This window comes from Hipposideros armiger, unplaced genomic scaffold (genome assembly GCF_001890085.2).
Source record: "Hipposideros armiger isolate ML-2016 unplaced genomic scaffold, ASM189008v1 scaffold_71, whole genome shotgun sequence".
Lineage (NCBI taxonomy): Eukaryota > Metazoa > Chordata > Mammalia > Chiroptera > Hipposideridae > Hipposideros > Hipposideros armiger.
The window spans coordinates 4,076,334-4,083,904 of record NW_017731421.1 but is presented as its reverse complement, the minus strand read 5'-3'; the positions used below and the strand labels follow the sequence as shown (position 1 = coordinate 4,083,904).

Sequence of the window (7,571 nt, the reverse complement as noted above, 5' to 3'; positions counted from 1 at the left end):
AAGAGGTTTTTCATTATTTCCGGGGCCCAGCCCACTACCTGGTACACAATAGGTGCTCAGTAAACTTTTATTGTTGGATAAATGAGATAGATCAGAGGTTGGCAAACTTTTTCTGTGAAGAGCCCCATAGTAAATATGTTGGGCTTTGTGTTCCAAACCGTCTCTGTTGCAACTTCTCAGCTCTCCTATTTTAGCACAACAGAAGCCGCAGACAGTACAGAAATGCATGAGCATGGCTGTGTTCTGATAACACTATTTCTAAAAATAGGTAGCCGGACAGACTTGGCTGCGGGCTGTAGTTTGCCCAGCTGTCATATCAATGCTGACTCTGATAAACAGCACCAGTTATTAAATGCATACTCTGTGAGCGGTATTGTTCCAAATACGTTCATGCATTATCTCCTGAGATACCGACGAGGAAAGTGGGCTCATTGGGTATAAATAACTTGTCCAGGTCTGCAAGACTATACAGAGCACAGACTCAGGAGACAATGGTAAGGATTTTGAACAGTATCCCTATGAAAGTATAAATTAACTCTAGATCCTCACTACTCAAAGCCTGGTCCACCGACCAGCGGTGGCAGGATCATCTGGGGGGCCTTTTGGGGTTTCCCGCAGGCTTCCTGAAGCAGAATCTACATTTTCACAAGATCCCACATGATTCCCATGCACGGTGAAATCTGAGAAGCAAAACAACAAAACAAAAACAAAATAAAACAAACATTGTTTAAATCCTGAAACTTTTAACAGCTTTTCTGAGTAATGTAGTGAATGATAACCTCGCTAAGCTTTTTATTCATCTTGTAGGTGTAAACTTACTGTCAGCATGTTGCTGGGAGAGCAAGAGGCAGAAAACCTCTCTTACAAGGAAAGGTAAGTTTAGATGCCAAATAGAAGCTTTCTTGTTTAACAACCTTGGGCGGCTCCTCAGAAAACATAGCCAGTGATTTAATGATCTTCACCGTAAAGGCATTAGAAATATGCAAGGTGAGCTGGTCCGTTTCACAAAATGGGTTTAGAACTCGGTTGTTGACACAGAGATTACAACCCAGGCTGAAATTTCTCAGAAGCTCTGAATGGAGCCAAGAGTATTGATTGGCTCCTTTATTTGACAGTTCCAGAGGCCTACACCCGCCTCTCCCTGGTCTGGCTTAATCTGATTGACAGTCAGCTCAGCCCATAAAGGGCAGTGAATAATCACTCTGCTAACAAGCTCCTTGCCCTCCAGTGTCTGGGAGAATGTTGACTGACAGGGACACAATTAAAAGGAGATTGATTTATTAAGCTGGAATGCTCCAGCTCCCCCTAATCTCAGCATCTCTTTGCTTCGAGTAATCACCATTTCCAAACAAGAGTCAGCCTACAGAAATGAAACCCTCGTGATCAGCAGGGAGCCAAAGACGGAGCTAAGTTTACCCAAGGTAGATCAGCCCTAGAAGCCCATAAAGAAAAACCACATAAAAGGAGCCCTTTCCTGCACCAGGCCCTGGATAAAGATCTGGGGTCCAGCAGGGAAGGGTGAGCTAAACAAAAAGGAAGCAGTGGTCATGAAAACTGCTAACCTTGGCTCCAGGTGGAAAACGGGTTAAGGAGAGTCGGTGGGCAACAAGCCCTACTTTTGTCCTTTATAGAATGAAACTGTGAATTTCTGCTGGAAATCACAGCAGGGTCATCGAGTATCTGGAATGTTGATGGAGATGCCGGTGGGATTCGAGGGAGGAAAAAAGTCTGTGATTTGAATTCGATGCTTCCTTTGAACTGCTGCACAGGGCTGATGTGGTCAAAGCTCAGGTCTACGAATGCAGATCATTAGTTCTAATTGTTGGGGTTGGAGGTGTCATAAATAGCACCTCTCCTTTTCACCAGAGTTATGAACTGATTCAGAAGTAAAATAAAAGACTTGGCAGCTGGAGATCGAAATACAGTGTCATCTTTTTTTACCGATAAAGTGGAAAGTGTAGTTTATATTTGTGGACTGGTAGGTTTCTTGTTATGGAGCCCCTAGCCTAAAAACACTTATCTCCCTGGTCACAGCAACGCTGGACAGACCCTTGTGAAATGTACTGTGTGGGGTGGGGGGTGGGGGGCATGCTCTCTGCAGACAGGCTCACCCCCAAGAGAAAGTGGAAAGAAAGGGGCTAGGCTGCACCTGCCTGGTTTCTCTTTCCAAACTTACCAGAATAAAAAATACTATAACTCTTTCTCCCCTGGGAGTCAGTGAGTTAGGGGACAGAGAGAAACCAGGAGTGAAGTGGGTCCTCTTCCATGTGGAAGGAATCGCCACGAGAGAGGAAGAAGCACCCTCCACCCCCACACTAATGGTTCTGAAATTAATAATAATAATAACAATGACAAAAGTTACAATTTACTAAGTATTTGCCCTGCACAGGCTCTGGGCAGAATACCTTATCTCATCTAATCTTTGCAACAACACACTGAGGTCATTTTATTATTCTCTCTTTGCAGCAGATGACAAAACAGACTGAGAGAGGTTGTGTCACTTGTCCAAGGACGCACAGCTAGGAAGTAGAACGACAGTGCACACCCAGCTTTACCTGGCTCTGGAGCCTGAAATTGGGAGCAGGCTCTGCTCTATTTGTTGAACCAACAAAGTAAATGAATGAGGTGAAATTTGAGGATAACAGGTTGAGAAGTTTGGCCATCATGGGCCAATCTGCGCAGTGTTGTAGATTCAGCCATCTTTCCCCCAGCTTAGGGGCTGGGCCTGGGGACTTTTCACCTGGACGTTCTGTCCTTCCAGGCCAGGCCAGGCCAGGCAGTGCCCCGCAGGTGGAGCTGGTCTTGCTCTCCCAGGGGCCCTGGGTCAGGGTCTGCCGGGGAAAGTCCCCCAGGTGTCTGCTTGTCCACTCGGCCACCACCATCCCCCGCTTCGCTTGGCGTTTGATTTCATTCTAGATCACCAGTGGATCTGCCCCAATGGGTCTACTGGATGGCCAGTGGCCTAAACACCACAAAACCCCACCCCCAAAGGGAGCGGGATGAACCCATCTCTGTCCGACTAGAAATCCGACTCACGGTTTAGGGAAAAGCATGGCTGACGGAGGCTGACATTCAACTTCCCCTCTGCTGGTGGGGATTTTGCCGCCTCCTGAGCATCTGGTCACCACATTTCCAGACATCCCTCTCACCACTGGCTATTAAACAAAAAGCAGAGCTCGTGATACCTCATTTTCCCTCACTTGTTCTTCACACCTTGTGATTTATTTTTAATCCTTGAAGCTGCCATAGTTATCTTTATCAGCTTTTCCTCCCTTCAGGAGAGGACCCCTTCCCTTCTCCAGGTATCTGTTTCCTACTCATCAGCTTTGCCACCTCCCTCTTTTCTCTCATTCGCTGTCACGCAGCCCTTGCATTGACTTCTGTTATCTTAATCTCTTTCTTTGGAAACTCCTGTCACTTCCAATTTTTCCTGTTTTCTCCCACCACCTCAGCCTTTTTTTTCCCCCAGGCCCCCTTTGCCTTCTCAACTTTCTTTTCAAAGATGTTGTATTTCTTTTCCTCTTTATTTGGTCCAATGTGACCTGACAGGGTGACTGAAGCAGCCATATTGGGGATAGAAATATGAGTTAGTTAGTGCTCCACAGTTTTTCTTTTTTTTTTTTTTTTTGAGGGGGGGATTTGCAATCAATTTATATAGTTAGCTGAAAGGTTAAGAATTTTCCACTTAAAAATAAACCTCCCCAAATGAAAATTTTGGTGTTTTTTGCTTTTTGTTTTTTCCAATGTCGTCACATCTCCACATGCATAGAGAGGGCTTCCTGTGGAATGCCTGTGGAGTGTGCACTGCTTCTACTCAAGCCTTACGAACATCCTTTTCACAAAGGCTGGAGAAATATTGTTCTTTCGTCTTCTTCAGGATTCTCTCTCAGAGAAGTGATGTCAAAATGAGATGCTTCCAATTGTGCCACAGATGGGGATGAGACTAAGATGGTGTCAGGCCAAAAGTTTGCTAGTACTTGAGCCCCCTAGGATAGGTCTCAATGAGAATAAGTGTTCACAGGACAAAGCAGGACAGAGCAGCCCTGGAGTATTTGCTGAGATGCTAACTCCAAACCTTGTTGCAAACCTCAGTAAATCTAGGCTCCACCCCATGGAAATTTCCTTTTCTTAAGCCAAGTGGCCCTGAGGAGTCTGAAGTGGGTGCTGTTCATCTCCCCGCCAAGATCCCTGTTACCAGGCTGGTGCACCCATCCTCCAGCTGCCCCGGGTATTACCTGCTAAGGGCTCACAGCTGCGCCCTTCTCCAGAGACTTGTCTTCACCCACAGAAGTCTTTTGGGGAGAGTACAAGTTCCCCCCACTGCCCCCTGCCGCCTGCATCCAATGAGCAACCAATAAGGGATAAAAAAGACTGACTACTGTTTCAAAGTGGCATCTACTCTGAGGTAGCGTTCATGCTCCAGCGCACCCTGTGGGGTCAGGCTTAAGCTGGACCTCATTTTCACTTAGTTCCTCCCCTCCCTATCCTGCTTGCCTCATGTCCTCAATATGTCGTGTGTACCCAAATCCTTGTCTCAGGCTCTGCTTCCGGGGAACCAGATATGCAACAGGCTACCATGCCATAGCAACAAAAGGATCTACCTCATCAATGCCTACACCTGAATCCAGGGTCTTACTACTTCAGGGTGAAAGACCATCACACAAGCTGAGAGAAGCTGGAGAGAGCGCGGTGCAGGAGCTTTCCTCAATGCCAGACTGAAACTTTGGGTTTCTCCCTTTAAATGACTTGTGTTCAGTAGAGCAGATGTGGCCTCCAAGAGCCTGTGTTGCAGCCTCGTGCTACTCACTGGTGTGTGAACTACAACGCGTCTCGATGTTCATAGCCTCAATTCCTTCTGTGCAAGACAGAGGACGTGAGAGTGTGTCTTGTGGAGGACAGGATGAGAATATCTGCATAACGTTCTTCTCCAAAGGAGGATGTTGGGTGATGGGTCAAGTCCTCCCTTATCACCTCAGGTATGACCAGCCTCAGGAAGACCCAAAAGAACACAGGACCTAAGGATTTCACAGTCTGGTTAGCTTCCAGGCACTTCTGGCTGTTATTTTGGGGGCTTGATCGAGGTCCTAAGCATAGGCTTTTAGGGGCTGGTGGAGGCAAAGGGCAGGAGAAGGACTGTCTCTCCCACACTCCCTATTGCCCCAGACCTGGAGTTCACCTTTTTCTTCCTCAGACTAATACCCTCCTGATGGCCCCGTTTCTCTCTGTACTCAGGCTTGAAATTCCAGCTTCATCTTGGTTTTTCCCTTTCTCTCATCCTCTTCTTTGACTCAGAAACCAAGCGCCCCATGTTCTGTGTTTCTTCTTCTCAAACTCACATCATTTCCTTTCCTTTGCCCTTTGTCCTGTGTCCAGGGCTTCCTTTTGCATTTCTGGTGGCAGGTGTAACTTCCTCACAGGTATCTCTGACTCCTGTTTCTCCTCAGTTCATCTGTTACACTTTGAGATCCTGCTTTCCTAAAAGAAAAATAGTTCATACCCCTTGTGCTGGCACCTGGAGCTCTTTGCTACAGAACTCTTTGACTTTCCTCACTTCTGCCCTCAATATTGCAGCCAAACTCACTCACTGCTCCTTGGAAATATCCTGTATTTCCTGGGCCCTGTGCTTTTGCTCCTGCTGGCCGTGCTGTTGAGGATGCCACATTTGTCCCATCCTTCAAGGGCGGGTTCAGGCGCAGCCCCTGATGCCACAACTGCTCAGGAACTCGCTCTCACCTGTGCACATTCATCTCCTTTATCCCATACCTTTCCTGTGATGCTTCTGTCCTGCAGCTGCTCTAGAAATTCATGCCCTTTGGTGATGCTGCTGAGGAGGTTTTGCATTCTCAGGTTCTGAGGTAAGCATTCTCAGTGAGTAAAAGCCAGGTTTGTAGAGAACAGGCCATGGTATGTTCTCCTCAGGGGTAGATGCTGAGCCCAGGAAGGCTGAGACAACGGGGTCACTTGGCATGACACAAGGAGACGACTGTGGTTGTAGCAGGCAGAATGTGGGTGGGCAACCAGAGCTGGTGGGAAACTATATACTTCTGCTACCTGGGAGTCTTCAAATTTCCAGTAGAGATGAAATTCTAGGGGCCAGAGGCATTTTTGTGGAACCAGAGAAGGTGCTGGCCCATGGATGCATGGCGACTCACAAGTGGGTGAGCCAAGGAAGCATGAAGATCTCACCTGCAGGGACTGCGGAGGGGGTTTGGTCCCCATGAAAGGCACGGAGTTTGGTTCCTGGCTAGCTCAAGGCCATTCTTTGCGAGATGACTTGGAGGGCCTCAGATGGCATCTGATGTACATTTCTTATCCTGTCTGAGAGATTCTTAAGGGCAGAGCTCTAAAATCCTTCTTTTTGGTGTCTCTAGTTCAATGTTAGTTCAATAATTGTGGATTTCTATAAACTGAGATACTAACAGGTAGATGGTGACTTTTTTTGCAAGGGAGTGGGTACCACTGGCTATTTTGTTTCTCTTTCTTGATATGACATAATGTGCTTTGTCTTCCATTTTTACATTTCATCCTTACATGGACCGTGGATGTTAGATGTTAATAAACTTAGAGACAGGTAAAGAAATGGGCTCAGGGAGGGTAAGTGACTTCCTGAATATCACACAGCTATAAAGTTGCAGAGCTGGGACTTGAATCCAGAGCTCCTGGCTCCAAGTCCAGCATTCAGTTTGTCCCCCCACCCCCCAGCCTCATACCCATGCACTCTCATAACTCAGGTTAGGCTGAACTGGGGGAATCTGGAAAGCTGAGTTGCCGAGCTTTCTATATTAACTCCTGAAAGAAAATTATACATTTTGTAAGTATAAGCTGATGCCAGGACCCTCTCCTCTTTCTGAAATTAACGTCATGAAATGTTTTGGTCACGCACAGATAGCTGAGTCACCAGAATGACTTGCAAAGCAATTCCAGGATCCCAAAGCTTAGAGTCTTCAGAAACCATCAATCATTTGAGCCACCAAACCAGAGCATGCCAGGCCCTCTGAAATTGGCAGGATTCTTCTATGGGTGTCCACCCCACCCAGAAGACAGCCATCATTGCTGGTAGGGGGTAAGCTACCAGTTTTTGCTTTCACTACTGTCAGGCATCGATCCCTATATCCCATCCCACATGGGATATGTGAGATTTCCTCCTTGTGACAAATGAGGAAATGAGGCTCAGATTAAATTACTTGCCCAAGTTCATGCAGCTAGTAATGGAGAGATGTGGCATCCAAACCCATGGTGTTTCTTAATCCGGACACTGTGTTCTCGGCCACCATGCTATTGTGCCTCCAAGTAGAGATTTACTGATTGAATGGGGTTGAATAGCAGTACCGGAGCGAGTGTGGCTAAGTGCCAAGGGGCTAGTACAAGGAGAAGTGCTGCAGGAGTTGGAAGAAGGCTGGATTGTCTCTGAGGATCTATTGGTGCAGCCGTGGGGTTGCGAGCAGCTGGGGGGGGGGGTCCTTGCTGGGCAGCCCGAGAAGGATGAGCCCTCATAGGAAAACTGACTTAGGATGAACCATGCCAGAAATGGCCACTCTGTCACCAGCCCCCTCTTAGGTCATATTTCTAAG

General features: G+C 47.1%; 1 long non-coding RNA gene across 1 annotated transcript in view; it reads left to right on the top strand.

Moving 5' to 3' along the window:
• Positions 1–385: 385 nt before the first annotated feature.
• LOC109382827 (uncharacterized) overlaps positions 386–7,571 on the top strand; it is a 30,432-nt gene continuing 23,246 nt past the window's right edge. The window contains exons 1-2 of the long non-coding RNA XR_002123992.1: positions 386–494; positions 808–873. This is a non-coding gene — a long non-coding RNA (uncharacterized LOC109382827). The remainder of the gene's footprint in view (positions 495–807; positions 874–7,571) is intronic.